The sequence below is a fragment of the Hippopotamus amphibius genome, chromosome 15 (genome assembly GCF_030028045.1).
Source record: "Hippopotamus amphibius kiboko isolate mHipAmp2 chromosome 15, mHipAmp2.hap2, whole genome shotgun sequence".
NCBI classification, from domain to species: domain Eukaryota; kingdom Metazoa; phylum Chordata; class Mammalia; order Artiodactyla; family Hippopotamidae; genus Hippopotamus; species Hippopotamus amphibius.
In genome coordinates this window covers 4,039,729-4,057,602 of record NC_080200.1, presented here as the reverse complement: position 1 = coordinate 4,057,602, position 17,874 = coordinate 4,039,729, and the positions used below count along the sequence as shown (strand labels likewise).

The following is a 17,874-nucleotide window of genomic DNA, read 5'->3' as shown; positions in this document are numbered from 1 at the left end:
TTACAAATGAGGGAACAGAGGTTCCAAGGGCTAACACAACTTGCCCAAGGCCACAGAACTGCCAAGTGGCAGGCGTGTCTGACTCCAAACCCTCGGATTCATGGGTTCTCCAATTCTGCTCCTTAGAGTGAAAGCTGAAGGGCTGCCTGGAGGTGGAGGAGAGGAAGTGGGGAAGGGAGGGGAGAGGTGGAGGAGGGGGAAGGGAGGCATATTTTAGGAGCAGCCTCCAGAGAGCAGGACCAGGGCCAAAGGAGGGAGGTTAATGGGAGAGGCCGGAGACCAGATGTTTTAAAGGAAAACCTAACTCTTGGTAGCACCAAAAACCAAGGCAGCTTTCTCATACAGGGAGTGGGGGTCCCATCGCTGGAAGTATGCAAGACTGGCCTGTGTAAGGGAGGGGTTTCTGCTCTGGGAAATCCACTGATCTTCCAGGCCCCCAGAGACAGCAGTGCAAGGGCAGAGGGGACCACTAACCTGAGACCACAGGGCAGCATTGGCTCAGCTTGACTCAGTGGAGCCTGTCCTCAGCCTGTCTATGCCTCACCTGTAAAGTGGGAGCAGTATCAGCACAGACCTCCCAGGGCTGCGAAGGGTCACCAGAAAGCACCGGGAACAGAGCCTGGAACAGAGAGTGTGCTCAGGAAATGTCATTTCTGGTGACGCCTCCAACCCCGGTCACTTGGGGGTGGGGATTGGGGGTGGGCTGTGGTTGTCACTGCGGCCGGCCTCGGCAGGGCCCGGTACTCACTGGGAGTGGCTGAGAGCGGGAGACGGGCCTCTAGGAGGGATGTCATTGGTGTTTCCAGCTCAGCCCTCTGGGGAATCCTGCTCAAGTGCTCAGGGTAGAGCGGACACCTGGTTACTGAGGCTTAGGGGCGTAGGCTGCCCTGACTGTGTGTGTGCGTGTGTGTGGCGGGGGCTCCCAGGCCTCAACCTTGTTACACAACACCTGGGGCGCAGCTTCAGGAGCCAGAGGACTCAGGGTGGGGGGTGGGGATGCCACCCCTTACCTGGGTTAATAATATAAATGTGCCCCCCATTCAGTCCTTGCAGGTCGCCCAGACCCTAGAAAGACTACCAAGGGAAATGTGGTCGAGGGTCTGTCTGTCTCCCAAGTCTGGCCCCATCTGGCCACTTCTCCCCCTAAGCTGCCTGCACCCTGGTCTGACCTCCATCGTCACCCACCTGGACCAGCACAGGCACCTCCCTCTGGTCCCCCGGCTCTCTCCCGTGCTCGCCCTCCACAGTCTGTTCTCCTTGCAACAGCCAGAGGGCGCCCGTGAGCACCTAAGTCAGGCCCCGCCCCTCCTCTGCCCTCCAGGGTCCCACCTGCTTTAAGGTAAAAGCCCAAGTTCTCCCCAAGGCCCACAAGGCCCTGCACTATCGGCCCCATCCCCTCCCTGCCCTCCCCTCCTCCCTCTCTCCCCCTCGCTCATTCCACTCCAGACACACAGGCCTCCTTGCTGTTCCTCCAACACACCAGGCATGGTCCTACCCCAGGGCCTTTGCAGTGACTGTTCCCTTTACCTGGGATGTTCTTCATCCAATGCCTTCAGACATTTGTTCATCACGGCGTGGCCTTCGCTTACACCCGATTTAAAATTGCACCCCCAATGCTTCCCTGCTCCGGCTTACTTTTCCTCCCTAGCACTTGCCACCATGCATTTATTTATCTGGTTTTATGTGCGTCTCTTCTGTTAAAAAGTCAGCCAGGGGACTTCCCTGGCAGTCCAGTGGTTAACACTCTGTGCTCCCAATGCAAGGGGCATGGGTTCGATTGCTGGTCAGGGAGCTAAGATCCCATATGCCACACAGCATGGACAAGAAAAAAAAATGAGTCAGCCCAGGATTGTTGCCTATTTTGTTACCTGCTGTGTCCCCACTCCCTGGCACACAGTAGGAGCCCAATAGGTATCTGTCAGATTCATGGATGAATTAAGAAATGAGCTGAGTCAAACCTGGGGTCCTAAACCCAGCCCTGCTTGTCCCACGCTATGTGAATGCCTGTACATCCCTTCTGTCTCTGAGCCTCAATTTGCTCTGCTGTGAAATGGGCAGACATCATCAGTCTTACTCCATGGGGATGATTCCAGCTGCTTGGCAACACGGGAAGCTCTCAGCCCAGAGCCCAGCACATAGTAGGTCCTCATTCAGTGGATTCTGTTACCCTGTGTCAGTGACCCTCCCCTTTCCCCTGGCAGGCAGCCTGCTCCCAGCTCAGAAACTTCCCAATATTTTACATTCTTTCAGTTCAGAAAAGTCATGACAGTACTGGAGGACAAGGGCAGGGACTGTAGCCTGAGGGACCCACGTGCAGTGTCTGAAGTGCTGCAGCCGCCCTGGGTCTCATGGGCACAGGAAAAGCGCCCCACTACAGGGCCCCAGAGTGCCAGGCACCAGGAGAGGCGCTCCATGGGTAACTGGGACGCCAGGCGAGCGGATTTATTTAGCACTTCCCGTTTTATCCTGCGCCACATCTTCACTGCCAGGACGATCCCACTCATGGTCGGGTGGGAGCCAGTGAGGGTGGCAGGGAGAGGGCTAAGCTCCAGCCCTGCTGGGACATCCATGTTTGCTGCGTGTCCTGCCCGTTATGTGTCCTGGCTAAGCCACGTCCCCTCTCCGAGGCCTGGTTTCCTTTAGAGGTGTGAAAAACCAACACTATGACATGTACTAAATGCCTACTACACACATGATTAAATTCACAGTGGTTAACCCAGGCTGGGTTGAATTGCTGCGCAGCTTAAATTTTTGGAAGAACGTACCATATACCCAAACTGCAGATAGGTAAACTGAGGACAGCTCCTGGGGGGCAGGGGTGGGGTGGGTGGAATCCACCTCTGCATGCCTGCACCTGTCTGATTGATTCATTATGGGGAGAAGTGATGTCCCTCTGACTGACCCCACCTCAGCAGTTAGGGTAATCTGGGCCTCATTCCTTCCCATACCCCCAGCTCAGACCCTTCTAGCTCTGCAGAAGAAGCCCTATCCCCTTCATCCACCTCTCCTGGTGCTCCAGGACTACCCCCAAGCCCCTACAGCAATGCTGCTGTCTGTTCCCAAAATGCATCTGGGCGTGGTATGCAAATAAAGTGAGTTAACCCTTTTCAAACACAGAGACAGTCCCACACACTGCATAGGTATTCAGCAAGCCCCAGGGTGTGCTTGGCTCCTTAAGATGGGTTGATGAGCCCCTAGCCCTGCTTTCAGAGTGATTTGCGGGCTGGAAGAGTCAGAGGGCCTTCTGTAGGTGGTGGGCAGGAATTGGCAAAACTGTGGGTGGCAGAAAGGGACAGAGAGGGCAAGCCAAGAGATGAGAAGAGCCTGGGAAACGTCTAGAGGGAGGACTGTCGGGGAAGGAAAGAGTATAGCTTCTGTGGTCAGGGTGATCTTGGTTCGACACTTTTCTCAAACTGGTGACATTACCTCCTAGAGCCTCAGTTTCCTCATCTGTAAAATGGGTCTCACAGAGGCCCATACTGCCTGGGCATCACCAAGTTTCACCGAGTTAATTCATTCTGTCCTGGACTTTAGTCCTCAAACGTGGAGGAGGTGCTTGACTATTGGTTACCTCATATTTTCTTTATGTCCACTTGTTTGTGTCTAGGTAACCAAACTTCTTTTTAAAAAAGGAATGTTAGGGACTTCCCTGGTGGTGCAGTGGTTAAGAATCCGCCTGCCAATTCAGGGGACACAGGTTTGAGCCCTGGTCTGGGACGATTCCACATGCCGCGGAGCAACAAAGTCCTTGTGCCACAATTACTGAGCCTGCACTCTAGAGCTCATGAGCCACAACTACTGAGCCCGCATGCTGTAACTACTGAAGCCTGCCTGCCTAGATCCCATGCTCCGCAATAAGAGAAACCACTGCAATGAGAAGCCCATGCACCACAATGAAGAAGAGTAGCCTCTGCTTGCCACAACTAAAGAAAGCCCACGCCCTGCAACAAACACCCAACACAGCCAATAAATGAATAAATAAATAAATAAGTAAATAATTAAAAAAAGGAACATTAGGCCACACCTCTCTAGAGCTGGATGCAAATGAAATGAATACACAAAGGCAAGTCAAAGTAACAAGTCCAATGAATAAGTAAGAGCAAAGTTTACAAAGAAAAGATATGAAGACCCAGCCATGAAATTTAACAAAATCGAGGGCAATTATCGAATCTGTGCTGTGACCACTGTTCTCCGGCACAGACTCCCAGCTAGGCCAACTCTCTCCTTTTTGGAAAAGTGTTGAGAAAATGTGAGCAGGCAGGCATTCATGACTCAGCTAGCACCACCCAAGACTTTCTCCTGGAAAAGAAAATTGAGAAGAGAATAGCTTTGGCCAGCATGATTCTGTGATGTTTCATGCTCTGTGTATGTAGAACTTAAAATCACCTTTGGTCCACCCCGATGTTCAGGTGCTATGCTTGCGGACCCAAGGTGATGGTGGTAGGAGGACCCTGGCTTGGTGAGACTGAAGCAGGGGCTCTGGATGGCGAGACTAGGTGTGTCCCTCAGGCCTTGGTTATAAGACTCAGCACAGCCCCTGCCTGGTGGAAAATCCAGGCCTCTGTCCCTTAAAATGGGTGAGTCCAGAGTCCCCACCTGCCCCAGGCAGGAGATAACAGAGGCCAGTTTTGAAGGATGTCATTGAGTCCCTAGGAAGATGGTGCAATAAAGCCCCTTGATCTCTCCATGTGCCAGGCAAGCCCCAGAGCTAACGTGAGGCATGGCATCTCCAGCCTCCCCCCAAGCCTGGATCTTCCTGCCATCAGCAAAGGGTGCTCCCAATGTATGGGCCAGGATCTGGTGTCTCTAGTAGTATGTCTTGGGGATGCTAAGCCCCTTAATTACCTAGGAGCAGCTGAAGTCCTAGATGGATTTCAGCTGAGTCACCTTCTGGGTGAGCTTGTTCTGGGTTGAATTGTGTCTCCTCCAAACAAGTTATGTTGGAGTCCTAACCATCAAGACCTCAAAAATTGACCTTATTTGGAGATAGGGTCTTCACAGAGGTGATAAGTTAAAATGCAGTCGTCAACGTGGGCCCTAATCCAAAATGACTGGTGTCCTTATGAAAAGGGGAAATTTGGACACAGAGACAGACATACACAGAGGGGAGATGATCTGAAGAGATCCAGGGCAAGATGGCTGTCTATAAGCCAAGGAGAGAGGTCTCAAACACAGGGCTTCCCCTCACAGCCCTGCCAACACCTTCATTTGGGACTTCCAACTTCCAGAACTGTGAAACAATAGAATTCCATTGTTTAAACCAGCCAGTTTGTGGTGCTTGGTTACAGCAGCCCTAGGAAACTAATACAGGTTCAAAATGCCAGGGTAGGGACTTCCCTGGTGGCGCAATGGTTAAGAATCTGCCTGCCAATGCAGGGGACATGAGTTCGATCCCTGGGCTGGGAAGATCCCACATGCCATGGAATAACTAAGCCCATGCACCACAACTACTGAGCCTGTGCTCTAGAGCCTGTGAACCACAGCTGCTGAGCCTGTGAGCCACAACTACTGAAGCCTGCGTGCCTAGAGCCTGTGCTCTGCAACAAGAGAAGCCACTGCAATGAGAAACCCATGCACCTCAACGAAAAGTAGCCCCCACTTGCCACAACTAGAGAAACCCACGTGCAGCAATGGAGACCCAATGCAGCCAAAAATAAATAAATAATAAACAAATAAATAAAAATTTAAAAATCCCCAGCCCCTATCACTGAAACAAAACAAAACAACAACAACAAAATGAATGGCAGGGTAGCAGAGGGATCCAGACATAGAGGCCTGGGCTCCACCCCACATAAGCTCCCTGTTCTTCAGGCTTCAAAGATTTAGGACTGCCTCAGTTTCTTCTGTCACTAATCGTCTGTAAGAGCTTAAATGGTGAACGGCTGGGTGGAGAATTAGGGAAAGCAGCTTGCGTGGATGGGTGAGAGTTGAAATGTTTAGCATAACGTTGTCTATGGGCACCCCAAATAGGAAGACATGCCCAGCCCAGTCTTGGGGAGCAGACAGAACATACACATCACACCTCAGCCTCCCAAGAGGCTCCTTGAAAAGCTTTTTATCTTGAAATGATTATAGATTCACAGGGAGTTGCAAAGATAGTACAGATTGGTCCATGTACCCTTCACCCAGCTTCCCCCTGTGGTCGCATCTTCTGGAATCATACAACATTGTCAAAGTCAGGAAACTGACATTCTAATGATGTCTTCCAGGCTTTTCAGATTTATATGCACTTGTGTGTGTGTGTATGTGTGTACGTGTATGTGTATGATGTGTGTGTAGTCCTTACTATTTTAGCACATGTTCAGATTTGTGTAACCACAGTTAAGATTCAGAACTATCCTGTCACCATGAAGAGAAAGATGCCATTTTAAGAGAATTGTTTGAATGATCCATCCTTCCCATCCCTTGTTTATTTTGTTTTTAAAAAATATTTATTTATTTAATTGGCTACATTGGGTCTTCATTGCTGCGTGTGGGCTTTCTCTAGTTGTGGCGAGTGGGGGCTACTCTTCGTTGTGGTGTGTGGGCTTCTTCTTGTGGTGGCTTCTTTTGTGGCAGAGCACGTGCTTTAGTCATGCAGGCTTCAGTAGTTGTGGCACACAGGCTGAGTAGTTGTGGTGTGTGAGCTTAGTCGCTTTGTGGCATGTGGGATCTTCCCAGCCCAGGGATCGAACCCAGGTCCCCTGCATTGGCAGGCAGATTCCCAACCCCTGCACTGCCAGGGAAGCTGCCCCCCTTGTTTATTTTGGATGGTGGTGGTGACCTGGGTTTACAGTCATGCAAATATATACATTTGCTCATATTAAAATAAGGAAGGATAAGCTGAAAATTTAGATGAAAGGTGGAACATGATAATCAAAGCTCTCCACTTGCATTTATCATGAACAAATTATCCTGGAGTTCCTTCCTCATGGGTCCATGCTACAGATCCTTTTTCATAGCTGTATACTACTCCCCAGTGGGGTTGTACCTGGTTAATTCAAGCTTGTTCCCTTCTCTTGGATACTTGGATTCAAGTATTTCTTTACACTTCCCCAAATGATTCCCTGTGACATCACTTATTTGACCCTCACAGAAAATCTGATTGGGGTAGGTCTAATTATATCTGATTTCAGGGCAAAGAAACTGAAAATAACAGAGAGACACATAGTTTGCTGAGTCATGTAATGCAGAGGTGGCATAGCCAAGGGTTTCTTTGTTTTGTTTTAATGTCTTTTTAAAATTGAAGTATAGTTAATTTACAATGTGTCAGTTTCAGTGTACAGCAAAGTGATTCAGCTATACATATATGTATATATTTTTTTCCAGATTTTTTTCCATTATAGGTTATTAGAAGTTATTGAGTATAGTAGTGTGTATATGTTAATCCCAAATTCCCAATTTATCCACCTGCCCCCCCACCTTTCCCCTTTGGTAATCATAAGTTTGTTTTCTAAGTCTGTGAATCTGTTTCTGTTTTGTAGATGAGTTCATTTGTATCATGTTTTTAGAGTCCACATAGAAACGATATTATACGGTACTGTCTTTCTCTGTCTGACTTACTTCACTCAGTATTGTAATCTCTAAATCTGTCCATGTTGCTGCAAATGGCATTATTTCATTCCTTTTTATGGCTGAGTAGTATTCCATTATATATATGTACCACATCTTCTTTATCTATTCATCCATCAATAGACATTTAAACAGCTTCCATATCTTGGCTATTGTAAATAGTGCTGCTATGAACATTGGGGTACCTGTATCTTTTTGAATTAGAGTTTTCTCCGGATATATGCCCAGGAGTGGAATTGCATGATTATATGGTAACTCTACTTTTAGTTTTTAAAGGAACCTCCATACTGTTCTCCACAGTGGCTGCACCAATTTACATTCCCACCAACAGTGTAGGAGGGTTCCCTTTTCTCCACATCCTCTCCAGCATTTATTGTTTGTAGATTTTTTTGATGATGGCCATGCTGACCAGCGGGAGGTGATAGCTCATTGTAGTTTTGATTTGCATTTCTCTAACTATCAGTAATGTTGAGCATCTTTTCATGTGCCTTTTGGCCATCTGTATGTCTTCTTTGCAGAAGTGTCTATTTAGATCTTCTGCCCATTTTTGGATTGGGTTGTGTGTTTTTTTGATATTGAGCTGCATGAGCTGTTTTTATATTTTGGAGATTAATCCCTTGTCAGTTGCTTCATTTGCAAATATTTTCTCCCATTCTGTGGGTTGTCTTTTTGTTTTGTTTATGGTTTCCTTTGCTGTACAAGGGCTTTGAAGTTTAACCAAGAGTTTCTTAAATGACAGCTTTATTGAGATATAATTCACATTCCATACAATTCATCCACTTGAAGTGTATAATTCAATAGTTTTTAGTATATGCACAAATCACCATCATCACCAATCATCTATAATCTAATTTTAGAAAAATGTCATCATCCCCAAAGAATCCATTGTCTAATCTAAAATCACGAAGATTTATGCCTATGTTTTTACCCAAGAGTTTTACCGTTTTAGCTCTTACTTTTAAGTCTAGGACCCATTTTGAGTTCATTTTTATCTATGGTGTGAGGTAGGGGTCCAAATTCATTCTTTTGCATGTGGATATGTAGTTTTCCCAGTGCCACTTGTTGAAAAGGCCATTCTTTCTCCCACTAAATGGATAATTTTGTGAAAAACAACTGACCATAGATGGGAGGGTTTATTCTGGACTCTCAATTCTATTCCATTGACCTTCTATCCTTATGCCAGGACCACAATGTCTTGATGACTGTAGCTTTGCAAAAAGTTTTGAAATTGGGAAGTGTGAACTCCTCAACTTTATTCTTTTTCAAGATTGTTTTGGCTATTCTGGGTCCCTTTAATTCCCATGTGAATTTTAGAATCAGCTTGTAAATTTCTGCAAAGAAGTCAACTGGGATTTTGATAAGGGTCGGATTGAACCTGCAGAGCAATTGGGGGACTATTGCCATCTTAATAATTTTAAGTCTTCCAATCCATGAACATGGGATGTCTTTCCACTTATTTAGGTCTTCTTTAATTTCTTTCAGCAGTGTCTTATTGTTTTCATAGTATAAGTTTTGCATTTCTCAGTAAATGTATCCCTAAGCATTTTATTCTCTTTGATAAGTTGCAAATGGGATTGGTTTCTTAATTTCATTTTGCTTGTTTATTGCCACTGCTTGGAAATACAGTGGATTCAGTGTATTGATCTTGTATCCTTCAGCCTTGCTGAACTAGTTTATTAGTTTTAATAGTTTTTTTTTTCGTGGATTCCTTAGGATTTTCTAGCTACAAAACTATGTTGTGTGAATAGAGATAATTTTACTGTACTTCTTCCTTTCCAATCTGGATGCCTTTTACTTCATTTTCTTGCCTAACAGTCTGGCTATAACCTCTGGTACAATGTTGAATAGGACTGGTGAGAGCAGACATGGTTGTCTTGTTCTTGCTCTTAGGGGGACATCATTCAGTCTTTCATCGTTAAGTATGATGTTAGCTGTAGATGTCCTGTATCAGGTCAAAGAAGTGCCCTCTATGCCTAGCTGGATGAATATTTTATCATGAAGAGATGTTGAATTTTAAGTGCCACAGCCAGGATTTGAAGCTGTGTCTCTCTGACTCCAGAGCCCTGATGTTTACCTGAGAATCTAAATCAGGCGACCCCCAAAGGAGCCCCACCTTGAATCCAGTAAAGAGCAGGCAGTCAGCAAATGGGGCATTTCCATCTGCTCCTTTTCTCTCTGGTATTTGAAGTGAACTTGGGAAGAGAGAGAGAGGGATATGTTTAATGTGAAGGAACGTACAAAGACAGCAGACTCATTGGCATAGGGCAGAGTTGTAGGGGAGGTGTTTTGGACCTGGCTTGCAAGAATTTAAGGCTGGGTTCTGTGAACTTGGCATGAGGATTCCTGTGTATATATCATGATGGCCAGTTGATGGTTCCACTGGAGTTGTCTCAATAAAAACACACTGAAGCTAATTACTAAGTTCTGGGAGATGCTGAGGTGGAGGTTGGGCTGCCAGGGGAGGAAGAGGAGGGTGGAAGTGTAGAGAAAGCCCACCACTCCCCTGCAAAAGGCAGAGATGTTCATTAACTGAAGGTTTCACCCAAAAAGCAATGAGTCACATCCACAGCTTGCCAGTCCCTGTGGTTGGCAGCCACAAAAGAGACCCAGAGCCTGTCACGCCCCAAGTCCCAATTCTAGTATTTTCCACCTTGTAGAACTTTGAGGCTTAAGCCATGCCCCCAGGGAGAACATTCTCTCCTCTTTTCTCTACAAGCTTAGACTTGCAGGAAGTCTTGGTTTGGTGTTACAGGATCTTTAGTGCCCTTCCAACACTTGTCAACCGTCTGGGGCTGGCCAGAGGCTGCAACAATATCAGACTAGAATGTTCTGTTCTCCTTGTATTGATTTTTATGATCACCTGGCTAGTCATCCTGGTTTTCCCACTGACAGTGCTCACATTTATCAACCCTTCTAGACTCCAGATGATGTAACTCATTTCACCCTCCCAACAACCTTGGAAGACAGAGACTATTAGTATCCCACAATGGCAGATGGGCAAACAGGCACAGATAAAGTGGGGAGACACACAGAAAACAAGCAAACTGCCCCAAATAGTAATCAGTCCAAACTGTAATAAATAATCTGGTACTGAGATGAAGGTAAACTTTGGCAGGATGGTCAGGGAGGGTCTCTCAGAGATTTGAAGGATGAGGAGGATCTGGCCTTGAGAAGAGCAGGAGGAACAGCATCCTAGGCAGAGGGAACAGCCAGTGCAAAGGCCCTGAGGATGGCCTGTGCCTGATGTTTGCAAGCAACAGTGAAGAGGCTGGCATGGGTGAAGTGGAGCAAGCAAGGGGGGGCAGATGCAGGAGGTGATGGGGGGCAGGCAGGCTGTGTGGGACTTTGTGGACTGCAAGGAGGACTTGGATTTTTACCCCAAGTGAGATATTGTCTATTTCCTCCACTAGACTCAGCTCCTGGAGGGCAGGAATTTTTTAGCCTGTTTTGTTTATTTCTGTGCCTCAGCCCTAAAAATGCCTGGCACACAGATTGATGACCTGAATGGGTTGGTTTTCTGACCACCATGTGTTACAACTGTTTTCCTTTGCCGCTCACAGGAACTCTCAGAGGTAGACACGATTGTACCCTTTTTGCAGATGGTAATACTGAGGCTCCAAGTGACTCATTCAAAGTGCCTCTCCTTATAGGTGGCAGGGCTGAGTATGGCTCATGCCATGTCCAGTCCGTCCAGAACCAGCAGTCTCATTTCACTCTACCTCCATTGAGAATGCAAGGCTTGAGCACCTACTGTGTACCTCAGATCAGTTAAGCGTTTGTGCACAGACTATCCCATTTGATTCTTCAAGATGAGGTTGTGTCGGACTTCCTAGGTGGCGCAGTGGTAAAGAATCCGCCTGCCAAGGCAGGAGACATGGGTTCGAGCCCTGCTCTGGGAAGATTCCACATGCCATGGAGCAAATAAGCCCGTGCGCCATAAAAAAAAAAAAAAAAAAAAAAAAGATGAGGTTGTGTCCCCATTGCTTGGATGAGAAAACCAAGGTTAGACTGTCAATGGCCAAGTCAGGGTCACACTGCCAGGAAGGAGGACAAAATAGGATCTGCAAACCTGCACTGGCCGCTGGGAAACTCTGAGCTTAATTTAGGTTCCTTGTTTAATTATTCATCCTCTCCTCTCTCTACTCCTATTTATGACTTCCGCCTTCTCATTTTGTTCCCTGGGTTAATGCCTTTTGTTTATATCTGCATCTCTGGCTGAGAATGAATGAATCAATGATTTTGGAGGAAAAAATCCCCAAATTCTAAACTTGAGTCCTTTTGTGGGCATGAGGCCCTCTCCAAACACATACCTTGAAGAAATAAAATGCTTCCAACAGGTTCAGAACACAATCATTTGATGTGCAATCTTGTTTGGTGTCTTTGAGCCCTCCCACCCTCCATGGTAATCCTTCCCCTTTTTCTTTCCGTCTTTTTTTTTCTCATTATCCCATTTTCTTTCTTTTCTTTTTTAAATTTTTTTAATTGAAGTATAGTTGGTTTACAATGTTGTGCCAATCTCTGCTGTACGGCAAAGTGACTCAGCTATACCTCATTATCCCATTTTCAAGCACCAACTACCAGCCAGGCAGGCACAGTATCACGCTTCATCCTTACACTCTCTCGTGAGCAGCAGCCACTTCGCCCCATTTCACAGATGGGAAACTGAGACCCAGAGGAGCAAACCCACCTTGCAGGTGGCAAAGCTGAGGCAGGGCCCCACACAGCAAGTCAGTGTTTGAGCCGGGGTTCCTAGTGTGGTTTGTCTGGCTCAAGGGCAGCGGGTGATGGTAATTAGACGTGATGTTTGTAAAGTGCTTACTCTGCAGGAAACGTTCTCTCACTCATTCCCTCATTCATGCAGCCGAGACACAGGGATCTCCAGGCCCCATCGACTTCCACACTAGCATGACCACAATAAAATCAGGATAATGGCATAGAGAATGGAATGTGGGGTGGTTGATGGCTGTGGTTAAGGAAGGCTTCTCCCAGGAGCTGCCGGTTGAGCAGAGACGGGAAAGAAGAGAAGGGAAAGATCTTGGGGGAAGATTATTCCAGGTGAAGGATCAGCAGGGGCAAGGGCCCTGAGTCAGGAGTAAACAGATTGGAAGAACTGTAAGAAGCTGGCTTGGCTTAGGTATGGACACCTGGAGGCATAGTGACGCGTGCGAATGCAGAGAAGTGGGCCTCACAGAGGGGGCTGGATTTTCTACAGAGGGCACTGGGGAGCCACGGCAGAGTTTAGAGCAGGACATGGCAAGCCTTTGTGCCAAGCGCCCTGGGGCTAGCGGGTGGACCCGAGGCCAGAGGGGCCCCCCGGGATGCCGCCACCACCCACGTGTCGTGCGAAGCCCCACGTGCTCCCAGAGCCTTTTAAACGCCCCGCACCACGTGACCCCGCCCCGCCGCCTCATTGGCCGGGGGGCGTGGCGGCTGCGCGGCTGCGCAGTGACGCGCCCGGTTCGGCCCCGCCCAGGCCCCGCCCCCCAGCCGGCGGCGGCGGCGGCGGCGCTGGCGGAAGGGATGACGTCACCGGCTGGGGGGGCGCGCGAGCCGGCGCGAGGGGAGCGCGAGCCGCAGTGAGTGTCCTCGCGCCGCCCGCCCGGCAGCCCGGCCGGCGCGCGCACGCCGCGAGCCGCTGGCGCTCGGGCTCCGCTCGAATCCCATGCAACAGCCAGGATGTGAAGCGGGGCAGAGCCCGGGGAGCCCAGCGCAGCCAGCCTCCAGGTAAAGGGGGGGAAAAAACCTCAGGCATTCGATTGAAAAACATGCAGGCGCTCCAGTGGGGTCTCGGAGGCGGCGGAGTGGGCAGCGCGCCGGCTTTGTGCCGGGGAAGCCTGCACGGCCATTGTGCTCGGAGGATGCCCCGCTGCAGCCGGCTGCACGCCCCGCCGCTGCGCCCGGCCGGCCGCGTCCGAACAATGCCCCGGAGGGGCTGGGCCGGGGCGGGCAGGGGCCGCGGGCAGGGCTCGGCGGGCGGGGTGGGGGCTTCGCCGCGGCGGGGGAGGGGGCTGGGCTGGACTCGCCCGGAGCGCGGCGTTGGAAGCTGCCCAGCGCCGCCGGCTGCACCACCCCGGGCTGCGGGCGGGGCAGAGGCGCGGAGGGAGGACGCGCGTGTGTGCGGAGAAGGTGCTGGCCCCCGCGGCGCCCGGCCAGGCTCCCGGGGCGGGTCCCGGAGGCAGGGGGCGCTGTGCTGGCGGTGGGGGGCGCGCGGGCCCCCCGGCGTGGAGACCAGCCCGGGACAGTCGGCTCCAGGTGGGAGCGAGGGGGGCGCCGACTGGCAGCTGCGCCCAGGGCGGCTGTGTGCCCACCGCCTTTGCTCTCCAGTGCCCCTCCCCTAGAGACCCCCCCTACTCAACGTTGTCTCCCCCTAGCGCCCTCCTGGCCTCATCTATCCTTGGGTGGGGGGGAACCTCCGCTACCTTTGCCTTGCCCCACCCAACTGCGGCCCCAGCGCCCCCTCCCAGGCCCCCCAGGTGGGGCAAGACTCAGCCCCCAGCCACAGGGACTCGGGCGGGCGCGCGCGCCCGGCGCCCGACCTCCCCTCGGAGCTGGGGGCCCCGTGGGGATCCCGGGAGAGGGGAAGCCGCCCCTGGAGCTGCCCGCCTGGAGGGTTCTGCACGCCCCGGGAGCCCCCTCGGGGGCTAGGGGGGGAGGGGCGGTGACGTCATCCCGGGGGCGGAGCAGTCGGAACCAGGTTGAAGGGGGCGCGGGGCGGGGGGCTTCGTGCCCAGAGGGAAGCCCCCCGAGTTAGAGCGCCCGTACTCCGGGCGCCAGGGTTTCGGCCGGGTTGCGGCCAAGTTCACTGCTCCTTACGGAAATCACTACCAAATTTAGGATTCCATCACCCCCCAAAAATCCTGGACACTTACCCGCATGAAACTCCTCCTAAATCATAGAACTCCTCCTCAGTTGTTTTCTCTCCAAAATTCTCAAGTCAGAGAATGCCCCCCAAAGTGGAATCTTTTTTTTTTTAGCCACACCCCCCCACATCTGGAACCTCCTCTTTAGTGATCCTTCCCCCGATTTCAAATCCTCCTCTAGTAGTCTCGTACATATGCAGCTTTTGAGTGTCCTTTCCTCTGCAGCCCTTCCTCAAATTTAGCCACCCCCTAGGGTCCTCATCCCCCAAATTACAAACCTCCCCAGCGCCTTCATCTGGGTGCTGCCTCCCCTCCCCCTCTGGGACTCAGCCGGGATTCCCCTGTCCCCCCCATCTCCATCTGGGGGAGTCTTCATTCTGAGCGTGGGGCCCTTGTGCCTCTGGCCAAACCCCTGAAAACTCAGCCTGGCCGCCAGCTCGCGGGGATGGGGTGTCTGAGGTGTCCAGGATGGGCGTTAGGACTCTGAGAAGCGGGGACAAAGCCGGAGGGTCCCCGAGGGTCCTGGGGGCAGGCACCCCCCCGCTCTGGGCTCCCAGTGGTCTCCCCCCGCCCCGGACTTTGGCTCTGGGGTTCTGGTCTTCCGTCGCTGTTCCCGGTCGTTGCTGTTCCTGGGGTGCAGGGGGCGCGGATCCCTTTTGTTTGGGGCGCCCTGCTTCCCCCTCCGAGCCGCCTTCGGCCAGTGAGAAGAGAGAGCCAGCCCGCGCCTCTACTCCTGTGATGCCAGCTGCTGCTGCTGGAGCTTTTATTAATGGCCGAGGGACTCGGTCGATTCTGCCATTTGCATAGCTCCCCTCCCCCTCCCAGGGTCCCCTTCCTTTGTGCCCCCCTCCCCCTGCCAATCTCGCCTGCCTTCTGTCCCTCAGCTCTCTTCTTCCTCTGCCAGCTGATACTTTGGCTGCAGAAGGCAGGCAGCTGGGGCTGGGGGTGGCTGCTTCCCACCCCCAAATCCCAGAGCCCACCCACTTGGGCCTGGGTCTCCCGCTGGATACCCCCTCCCCACAATGCCCTCCGAGGGGCATCTCTTGAGGCCTGCTGTCGTGTCTCCATTCTTCCCCTTCCAGAAAGCTTCTTGCCCTGTGCCCCGGGCCGGGGGGGGGCACCTTCACCATGACGGTGCACTTCTGCATGGGGCCCGGGCCCCCCCAGGCCCCTGGGGGCAGCCGCCCGCCATCCTCTATTGCTCTGAGAGTTGGTATAATTGGGCCCAGGCAAACAAAACGTCGTGGGAGACCCGGCCTGCCTGGTGAGCTCATGGGCTTTTCTATTCCTGCCACCCAACCGATGACATCGGCCCTCCAGGGGGGGGACGGGGGCTGGTGCTGTCCTGTCAGTGGCCGTCCTGCGAGGAGAGGGCATGCCTGGCCCACTCACCACCCTCTGCGGGGTACGGGGTGGATGGGTCATTCTGGTGTGGCCGGGCTGTGGCATTGGAGGGCACTGCTGGGGTGCAGGCTGGGCTCCTTGGGGGGAACCCTCCTCCCCCAGGGTCGCTTGCGGTGTGGTGGGCACAGAAAGGGGCACTGCCAGCCAGGTGCCCACCTGCTGCCCGCACAGGAACCATAGCCCACTGACCGTGCTTCCGCTTCTAGCCTGTTGGAGTATTCCAAGCACCTTTCTTTTCCCCCTGCCGCCCAGGGGACCCTGGGCATCTTCCCACATCCGGGGGCCCCAGAGACATTTTTCTCCCAACACTGGGGCAGGGGCTCTGGGCCAAGGTGTCAGGGGCAGGTGGAAGGGAAGACGCTCCCTGGATGTCAGGGATTTAGGGGTGGCATCTGGGGGGACAGGTCTGGAGCCATCACTGTGCTCTCATCGTCTTCGTTGGGCCGCTCAGAGCGTGGAGGCTCTGCCTGGCATTCCCTAGATGCGGGACCTGTCGGGGAGACAGTTCCGCTTCCCCTCAGCGAACGGCTTTCCAGGGATGACTCGGTCTCCCCTCCTGCCTTCTGGGTCGGCACTGAACAGCCTGTCGCAGGTGTCGGAACACAGCAGCACCTCCAGCTGCCGCTCCCTGGAGCCAGGCGCTGGGAGACCTGTGGCTTCGCTGACTTCTGCAGCCCGAACGGTGGTCAGCGAGTTGGCCGGGGAGGGACAGGCGGGAACGGGCAGGCTCTGAGGCGGGGCGCCCCGCGGCCCCCGAGGTCCCCTGCTTCCCGCGACTTTAATGCAGCCGCTGTGCATGGAAGGGGGGGCGGCACTGAGAGAGTTCGGGATGAGGAGGAAAACCCTAAAAATAAAGACGGATATTTATAAACCTGGCGGGTTTGGGGGATAATTGACAAAGCTTAATGTTTTCAGCTGAAAGTGATTTTCCCCCCCCGACTGCATTAGGTTCCATTTCTAGAGTCATCCGGAGCCTGCGGAAGATTCTTGGGACGTGCAGAGGACTTGGCCAGCTCCTTGCGGGCCGTGGCTCCCTTTCTGGGGGGGGGGGGGGGGGGGGTGCTTCTGGAGGGAGGCAGGGGGCCTAGGCAGGGGCGCTGAGACGCCACCCCGCTTTCCTCTGCACCCAGAAGAGCTGCCTGGGTACACCCTCCATGGGTGGGTGTCCCGTTTCCCAGAATGTGCAAGGAGGAGGTGCCCCTCTCTGCCCTTGCTCTGTCCTTCCCCGCTGCAAAAGATGCCCGGTGGGGGGGATATGGAGACCCCAGCTGCCCGCCAGGTAGGGGGCTCAGCCTTCAGTGGGGACAGGGGACAAGATCCAGGTGCCAAGCCGATAAAACCCCGTGTGGGTCCGAGGACAGAAGTCACACCACTGCAATGGGGAGAATGAGGGCTTTTCAGAAATTTTGTCTGACTTCAGCCTGGAACCAGAAAGCTCCTGGCTTATAGCTGGAGAAGATGGGGTGCTGGAAGGGGGGTGAATTTCAAGCGCCGGTCACCAGGAGGACAGACAGCCCAGACGCAGGCAGATCTTAGCTTGAGATACACAGGAAGTGGTGACACCTGGGTCTTCAGACCCTGCGGTCCAATTTGTCACCCCTTCTGGCCTTCTGGAAGCTCATGGGTTTCGAGTGTGGTAAGTGGTTCCTGTCCCCCCTCTTTTTTTCTTTAAAGAAAGAAAAGACATACACACACACACAGAGGGAAAAAAAAGAAGAACCCCGACGTACCATTTCTGTCTTGTCTTTGGCTGATATTTCAGAAGCATTGGGGGGGGGGGGGGGAGGCGGGTTGCGTGGGGAACATGAAAAAAAATCAATTGGCTTACACTTCTGCAAAGGCGAAAATTACCGAGCGGGTGGGAGTGACTCACGGACAGGCCCCGACTTTCACGTCGCCTTATTTTTGTCTCTCTTCACTCTCCCCTCCTCTCTCTCCTCCTCCGTGGAGCTGCTGGTCCCCCGCCCCTCCCCTGGGTCTGGCCAGGCTGGACCTGGAGGTTGGTGCTATTCCGGGCTGGCCGTGGAATCCCTCTTTTGTTCCCCCGAAATCGAGGCGC

The 17,874-nt window shown here is 52.3% G+C and overlaps 1 protein-coding gene across 3 annotated transcripts in view; it reads left to right on the top strand.

The window, feature by feature from the left end:
- The window catches only part of PTPRS (protein tyrosine phosphatase receptor type S), a 236,610-nt gene that overhangs the window by 118,390 nt on the left and 100,346 nt on the right, over positions 1 to 17,874 (top strand). For 2 of the 3 annotated variants that reach the window (XM_057709362.1, XM_057709364.1), the window contains exon 1: positions 13,100 to 13,275. The exons of the other annotated variant lie outside the window; for it this stretch is intronic. The gene's annotated coding sequence lies outside the window, so the exon portion shown is untranslated. Of the gene's footprint in view, positions 1 to 13,099; positions 13,276 to 17,874 lie in introns of those variants that run through there. 3 annotated transcript variants of the gene reach the window in all.